Below are 8,786 nucleotides of genomic sequence, written 5' to 3' on the forward strand. Positions count from 1 at the left end.
AGGCTGACAAGGAAAATGCAAAACTGCCTTTATCACAAAGCTGTGAGGTACATGTGAATCACTGATAATAGGAATGCCTAAGTAAGTAAATGATATTTGTTTTAATGCTTAACAAGGCCACATAATTAAAAGCCAGGAGGTGACAGTGAGGTATTTATTAGGGAAATATTAGAAGTGTAAGATCCTTGCAATTTTCAAGTAGGATGGTTATTTTAATCTTTTATTGTAGATATCTATAAGAACAGTACAAATCAAGGCCCTAGGACGTTCCTCTCTAAAGGGTAAAAGGGATTATCTTGCTTTTGTGTTAATAATTTGTCTTACAAGAACATTTAGAGTTATGAGCAGAACCTCACTGTCATTCAAGGAGTGGAGTTTCCCCTCTGTGTATTACCTGCTGAGACAAAATGAGCTCAAAGGATTGGCCTTTGAGTGTTGCATTAGTCCCACTTGATTGGCCTTTGAGCGTTGCATTAGTTCCATTTTGTAAAGGGGGCCAGTGGCCAACAGTCATTAAATAACGTGCCAAAAAACATACAAAAGGTCACAGAAAGCATCTAGAAATTAAACCAAGATCATAGGAGCTCCAGTACAGTTGTTGCCTTGTTTCTACCATGTGCTAGTCTCCAGGTACTCTTGAGCCCAAAATGAGAGGGCTTCTTCCAAAGCTCAGCTTTGATATGTCAGGTGGGCAAGGCATAGCACTCATTGACTCAGTAAAGATATATTTTGGCTCCCTTCCCAGCAACTGCAAGGAGAAATCGACTTATAAGTTTGTTGGCTTATAAACACCTAAATAAGTACTTGGAAGTTAGTTGACTTAAAAATAAGTACAACTATAAGGCGAATCTAACGAAAAATATCTCCTTGTGGTTTTGGTAAAGACCTCAAAGGCTGGCTTCCAGTATGAAATACAGAAAGAAAGAAAGCACATGACTCTCACATATTGCTTTCACCTAATATATTGCATGTAGGACATCCAAAAATGCAGACACAACTGGCGACAGACTTCGCCAGCAATGATAAATATGGAAAGATAACGGCAAACATGCTGGAGGAAAAATAATGCCTGAAAAAGAAGACACATTCATAATGTTTTTGCCCCAAAGTAAGAATATGTAGGGAAATTGTTTTACATTTAGATATAAGCAATTATCTTTCATAATATTTTATTTTACCACCTCTGCAAGTATTTTTTTTTTTCTTTGTGGCAGAATGAGGAATATTCACCCACTGCTAAATCCAATAAAAATAATATTTCATTTTCTCCTAGCCTTTTATAGGCAAACTTGTTGAAATTTAGCTCAAGCTTTGTTTAAGTGAGGACTTCAAAATTTAACTTTTTTTCAGAGATAAATTCATTTAGTAACATGTTCGTGTAGGCTTTCATCCTCTAACCAGGTACTTTGCTCCTCCTGCATGTGAAATACATCAAATTAATTGGATTTCTCATGCATCGAGTGTGAGTATGGTACAAGCAAACAGAAATTCTGATTCTTATTATTTGTAGACCTTAACATTTTCTTTACAGCTGATATAGCTATGGGCGTGGCTGTGCCAGTACCTGAAGTAAGTCAGAGCTCTGAGTTGGATGGAGAGCACACCACAGATACCAAACAGGCTCTCCATCATCACAGATGGCCTTATGAAAACACAAGCAAGAAATAGCTTCTAAAGTAGAATTTTTAAATGAGCATTCAAATAAAAAATCTGTTAGGTAAAATAAAAATAAAAGCATTTGCACTCAGATTCCCCCTTTCTATAAGGCTTTTTTTCCAGCTCTGGTTCTTTCTTACAGCATTGGGCTCAGTCCGGTGATTTACAGTACCTCACCAGGTACTACAGAAATTGGATGCATCGGGACTATGGAAAAGTCGTTGTTTTTTCTTGTTCTCTAGAAGTTTACCAGTCTCTGTGCTTCAGGTTCACTGCTGGCCTGCTTCTGCTCTGCAATCCAGCTACGTTGTTTGGGTTTCTCTCATGAAGGTCAGAAATTCTCAGTTCAAAGGGCATCACCTCAAACAAGGAATATCCATCAGTTTAATGCAGACAAGTAGCTTTCCTTCCTTAACCCTTTTTAACAGAAGGGATGTGTAGCAAGACAGAGCAGTTTGGAAGCAAACAGATTAAACAGTTGTAATATCCTTCACTATATCCTTCCTTAATACTGGCTCCCTCATCAGCTCTTTTTGGATTCCCTGCTACTGTTTCTTGTATTCATTTGTTTGGTTTGCTGGAAATAAGATTTTGAATTCTTCTGGGCTCAGACTATATTCTTGAGAGTCTGAACAACTCCTCACGTAATGGAGCCCAATTTTCTTTCACCCCCTTGGCCGCTATCAGAATACAGAATATAAATTATAATGGTAATATGCCTGGGTGGAATACTTTTGTTCCTTTAATAGTCCTTCCTTCTCATTCCTGCTTTGTGTTTCAGAGAGGTGCTTGGTAATAGCTTAAAGCAGATTGTGTTGCATGTATGTTAAGAGTACTAACAGAGGGGAGATAAAAGAATTCTTGTTGGAAAAGTGGCCGCTGTGTTCATGGGTCAATGTGCAATATTCATTTGCTGTAATTTCAATTTCCAGTAAGCTGTCCAATACATCTGTTTCAGTGCCTATTATATCTGTGTCATCATCTACCCCCAGACTAATAAGAGTAATTTCATTAGTCTGGACATTTGAAAAAGCAAAACTTTTGTCTGAAATTAATAACTCCCACAGATTAATCAAAGGTAATTATATTAGGAGAAGTTATGTCTTCTTGTATCCTGAGTCATAAAATGAAATTCTCATTAAAATTGTATTACATTCATTACCCACGTATGCCCAGATTCCCAGAGATATACATTATATAAGAATCTCCATTTCAATATTGCTTGCAAAACTCATTTTGATTCAGGCCAGTGTTTCAGCGCGGTAGCACTCACTCTGAGGAAACCGTACAATTCCTACACATGCAACTTAGATTGGTCTGTTTTGAATAAAAATAGAGCATTCAGCTTAGCAAAAGCCAAAAAGTTCACTTAGTTCGGTTGTAAACTCCAACTGATTTCTGACTATAGCTATCCACCACCCTTTCAGGAGGATAATGAAGTTGATATTACACCTCTCCCCTTTAGAATATAGCCTAAAATCACTGAATTTTGTGTTACACGATGGGTTTTGTGAGCATGACAAGTTGGGCAGAACCCTAGGAACTCATGTGACAAGTGCTATTTTTTACACCTACTTTCACTGAGCTCCCATTTTGCCCTCTAGCTTTTTATCATTTCTTTCTATTGAGCTTTGAGCAGCAACTTGCTCCTTCTGTGAATCTACATAGTGCTCAACACAATGCACAATGCAGCCCTGACCTTGGCTAGGAAGCTGTAGTACTGTGAACAAAAAAAAATATTAATTAACTGCTATGCCCTAGCCAAAACATTTTCCCTTCAAAGGTGCATCAGGATTTTGCTCTACATATTGCTTGCAATAAGGACTGCCAACTCTGTCCTTTTGTGGTGAAATGCACTAAAGAAATAAAAAGTGTTATTTTTTTCCAAGGTAAGGTAAATGTTAGCAAGGTTGCTCTGAGTAAGAGACAAGGTTACCCACTCCTTTTCTGAGGCCAATAATACATTAATTACTTGGACAAGAAAGAAAACTCAAGGAGGGGTACTGCTCTTTTAACTTTGCTCACCAGCAGCAAGTCGTTTATTCATGTGATTTTCTACCTTATCTAAGAAAAATTCCATAGCTGCCACTGTCTTTTGAACCAATTTTGCTCCTGCAAATTTCCCCAGAAGTCCATCTTGCTGTTCAAAATACCACAGTTAAAGGCTGCATTCCCTGGGAGTTGTTCAAACCAGGATGGTACGGAAATAATGAGTAAAAATCATTAGGATTTGGAAACCTCATCTGTTTATTTATTTATTTATTTATTTTTTCTTGAGGAGTCCCATTATCACACTGCACTTCCTCCTTTCTGGTACCAGTATGAATTAAATCAAAGAAATGAATTGCTGTGTGTGTTGCTAATCTGACAATGACCTTTTTTTTTTTTTCCTTTTTTTTTAAAAAAAAAAAAAATAGGGGGGGGGCGAAAACTCGATAGGCAAAGCAATGTCTTTGAAAGCACCAGAACCTGTTATTAAGTGGGGTCTATAGCGCTTTATGGAAAATGAAGTTGTTCTTACATCTCCTCTTGTACCTTATTGACCAGATTTACTGCCTGGATCATAACTGTATACACTCCATCTTTATTGAGGGGAAGCTCTAGCTATGGAGCTCCAGGTTTAGTGCATTAGATGAGATGATTTACCTGGGAGTATCCGCTTTAGCAGTTACCAGGGCAAAGGAGCAATCAGAAGCGCTCCTTGCACACTAAAGCAGGTATGGCTGAAAATGTTTTACCAGCTGAGAAGTATGTAATGAATAGTAAGCCAAAGGAAGACAACCCCAAACCAAACAAGAACAAGCCAATCTGTTCCTACGTTACCAAAAGTAAGCTAGTCATGTTCTTGTAATGATTTTTTTTTCTTCTTACAGATGCAGCAAAGCATGTGAATAGAGCTAATAAAGTGTTGGAGGCAAAGAATAGAAAGTGAGGCCATGTTGGGTAGCTGACGACATCACAGCTGTGCCAGTAATAGTGCTTGCACTTCCAAGGTGAAGGAGAAGATGCAATATTGGTAGGATGCAATTAAAGTTAATTGCCTTCGTGGTCCTAATTTGGGCAAGATGTGAACCACTTCTGTGGAATGACAATGAGGGAATATAGACATGCTTTCAAGGTATCATCATAACAGGATGCTGTAGAGCAGGACCCCATACACAGATGAAAGAAGACCAGAAACCAAGCACATTTACCGCAACAGATTCTTTTGTTGTCAGGTTACTACATGGAGTAACTTTTTGAGAGGAAAGATCTATGAATGACAGCTGCATTTATGTTCCTAGATGTATTATAGCCAATGGGATCTTGGCATAGGTCTTGAAATGCAGTAGAAACATTTCATTTAACTCCTCAGCACAGTACAGGACACTAACAAAAGCCTTCTTGACAAGAGCACAGAATAAGTACAATCTTGTAAGGAGCTCCCGAGCAGCAGAAATGGCAGCACATTTGTGACCAGCCTGTCAGCTATAATATGCTGTGCAGGGTAGCTTTCTAGCATGCCTCTCATGACAACAGGCACAGAACGTACAAAATATCCAAACTTGTGACCTGCAGCCACAAACAGCTAGGGCTGCAAGGGCAGAGACCATGGCAGCAGCAGCAGGTGTGAGGACATGAGTCAGTCATGCAAACAAGTGTGTATTGCTGCACTGACCACCTCGAGCATGAGTTACAGAACAAAGTTGTGCGAGTGGCAGGGTTTTTGTTCTTCTGTTCGTCGCATGAGACATCCTGATGATGAGTCTGGTTACTCCTCTCTTTCTTACACGCTCCTTCTTTGTGCTGACCTTGAGATGCTTTTTCTCAACTTCTTGTGTGTTGGAACACATCCCAAGCAAATTCTCCAGAATTTGGCAAAACTAGCTCATGCAAATTATGGCTTGATGTCAACTGGGTTTATTTTTATTCATAGGGAAGCTCGCGGAAGGTGTTGTGAAAAAGGTGTGGACAGAAGGATCATTTCAACAGATCTGAAAAAGTAAGTGTGATGGAACTAGATTAAAAGAGAGATGACAAAACTGGGCAGAAGTCAACATTATTCCCAGCAGCCCCCTATGAAACACTAGATGGCAACAGCAACAAATGAAGGGATAAAGAAATGGGCGTCTTTCTCCTTTATAAAGCCACTCTAGCTTATCGGGACCTTGTAGGAACGACATCTGTTGCTCTTCTTTTTTATTCCCCACAATATTGCAGGAGAACAAGAAGGGCTTTTTTATTTCTTTTACTCACTTCTACCAGCTGAGAGTGGATTAACCCTATTAACAGAGTAGCAGAGAACTTTAATAAATATTTTTAATCCCATTCTGATATGCTCTAAATTTGTTTAATGTTTATATTTAACCATACCATGAAAATATTTCATGACTTCCTTTAAAGGAGAGTAGCACTAGTACTGAGGCAGGCTGATTTTTTGGGACTTACCCCAAGACCCATAGATCGACTGTTAGAGAACGTGGCCTTCATGCGGCCCGGTTTATTTTTAACAGCAAGATCATTTTACATTGAAGAGAATGACAGAAGTCTGACATATCTGAATCTGTGATCTTTCACTTCTTTTCCTTAGCTTACACCTACAGTGCGTTTATGAAAAATGTAAAATGTAACAGTTTTTTTCAAGCTCATAAACCTGTGATATTATTTTTTTCTAATTTACTTTTGCAATGCTCATTCTTCTAAGGAAACATTTGCATGATAGTACCAAAGAACTGAGTAAAATTTGTAATTAAGAAAGGAATTTTCTAGTAATTTTATGTGCTAGATGAAATAATTTTCCAGTAATAAAAGCTTTATTTGCTATCTGTAGCATGATTTAATCATAAGTTACTAAAAGGACACTGAGATCCAGACAGCCTTATGTTCACTCTCAAGTATCTAGTCTGTAACACTTTTCAGGCTTTGTAACCTTATAAATAAATGCATATTATTACATATGAATTGTTGAGACTTTTTATAGTCATACCATCAGTTTGGCATATACACTTCTTCTATTTCATTGAATCATATGAAAATAAAATACTTTCTAAAACTAATTTCATTTTGAGAGAATTTGTCTTGTTGACAATTCAGTGCTTCTGCCTAAATCAGAATGAATTTTACTGATAAAGCATTATGATAATTATTGACAGTAGCAGTAATTGTTAACTGTAAAAATAACTATTATTTTCTTGCTTAATTGCCAGGAAACTAGAAATCTCTAGAATGAGCAATTTACCCAAGAACAGCTTTGTATTGGTGGTAAAATATGTTCAAGACTGAAGTCATTAAAAAAAGATTATTCTTTACTCTTTCTATACTGGATTAAAAGTATGGGTTTGTAACTTCCCATCTGAAATCATTTAGGCATTTTATAAATCAAGTATTGTCCTTATCCTAATTTTTGTAACCTTTTAATTATGTTGAGATTATTTATTATGTTAAACAGAAATGTATTTGACATTTTTTTTCTGAGTTAAAAAAAAAATCTGACATGTAATTGATGCACTTTAGAGTGCTACAATAATACACCATGTCCTCAGCCCATCTTCTCCAAGAATTGCATAAGTAGCACAGGAGGGCTTGTGCATTCTCCAGTAGTACATGAAGAGATCTGACCAGCTCCTGACATTCACAGTTTGCTCTTTTATCCTCTCTGCAGCAGTGAGTGAGGTGCCTCATTTGAGAAGCCATTCTTCACTGGTTTCAACACACGTCGCTGAGTATTTATCTTAGTGAAGGTAAAGCAAAGACATGGACATTGCAGCTGTAGCAAAAGCTGGTGAGGTCTGTGGTAGTCTTTCCTCAAGATGATTGTCTCTAGGCAGTCATTTAGACACGAAGCTAATCCCATGTAACTCTCAGAGTACTGCTATGCTGTCTTTGATATTGTGCCTAGTTGTGAGCCTACAGTTGTGATCCTTCTGCCTGGTGCAGTGGAATATGAGCTTGACCAAGAGCTCCTATTCATGTATCCATCCTGACAAGCCAGCTGGCATCCTTCATGGCATTAGCCATCATGCTGGAAAATGTCAACAGCAGTGGGATTTGGGTCTAAGCATGAGCCTTGGGCCTGTCTTAGCATTAAAATACAGATGAAATCCTCAGTGCTCAAAACCCAAATTTGCTTTAGTTTGGTAAGGTGTTAGTGTAAAGAGAGGACAGTAGCCTTGATACTGGGGAAAGGGTTATATGGGTGAAGTTTTCACATTACCAACCATCTGAGTTTCAGTGGCACAGATGATCTTGACCATTTGAGAGGCTGTGGGTGATTTGTGGGTATCCCATCTCATATAAATTGGCGTCAACTTCATCTCATGTTGGTTAGGGCCACCTGTTTTTATTCTAAGCCTGGTTGGTGGCCCTGGGTATCATGCAACTGTTAAGTGTCTGTTATGTGGGACGTGAATCATCCCTAGGCCATTTATTTTCCACTTCAACTTTTGAAAGCAACAGACAGTTCTCTGTCATGCTGTATGAGAGTAATGGTCTTGCTTGATTTTGTTCCTTTTTTGTTCTTATTCTTTACCTGTTCCAACAACTGGGTTCTTTTCTTTTTTTCCTTCTATTCTATCTCATCAATTTGTGTAAATGATCTCTTTTTGTTTAGGGATGTTAATTATCCCATAACATAGTTAGCTGGACATCTGACCTAAGAAATAACTAAAAACACATTCTAGACAGAAGTTCTGCTTTCTACTATTTCAGGGGCTGAAGTATTCTCATGTGGCTGAGCTATGAAGGTAAGAACAATTTGAAAGCTTTGCAACAGTGGGCTCTCCTGTGTGTTTCAGCACATGTGGTCTTCACAGCAGTGAAGGCTTCCGAGGAACAAACCATCAATCTTTTTTTACCAGGCAGAACTACCTACATTCTTCCATTGAGCTCCATCTGATCAGTCTTGATGCCAAAGGACCCTGGTCAGAACCCAAGATTTCACAGCTCTGGATGGGCCAGGCTGCTTCCAGGTCTACACCATTCACTCATTTACAAAGTGACTAACTATGTAGGGCCTTTCACATGCCAGCAGCAGATAAATGAATAAAAGAAATGGGAATGATGTGATATGGTGTGCTTTTTCATATTTACTGTTTGGGATGAAGTCAGTAGCACAACTCATGTGACTAAAGGACAGTAAGGAAAAGATTAAT

At 38.2% G+C, this 8,786-nt stretch overlaps 1 long non-coding RNA gene across 1 annotated transcript; it reads left to right on the forward strand.

The window, feature by feature from the left end:
- The first annotated feature begins 5,302 nt into the window (after nt 1–5,302).
- On the forward strand, nt 5,303–8,585 carry LOC106043260 (uncharacterized). Its single transcript, XR_007158501.2, has 4 exons — nt 5,303–5,638; nt 7,298–7,376; nt 8,344–8,378; nt 8,493–8,585. It is a non-coding gene; the product is annotated as an uncharacterized lncRNA (long non-coding RNA).
- Nucleotides 8,586–8,786: the final 201 nt, after the last annotated feature.

Source organism: Anser cygnoides, chromosome 2 (assembly GCF_040182565.1).
Source record: "Anser cygnoides isolate HZ-2024a breed goose chromosome 2, Taihu_goose_T2T_genome, whole genome shotgun sequence".
NCBI classification, from domain to species: Eukaryota; Metazoa; Chordata; class Aves; order Anseriformes; family Anatidae; genus Anser; species Anser cygnoides.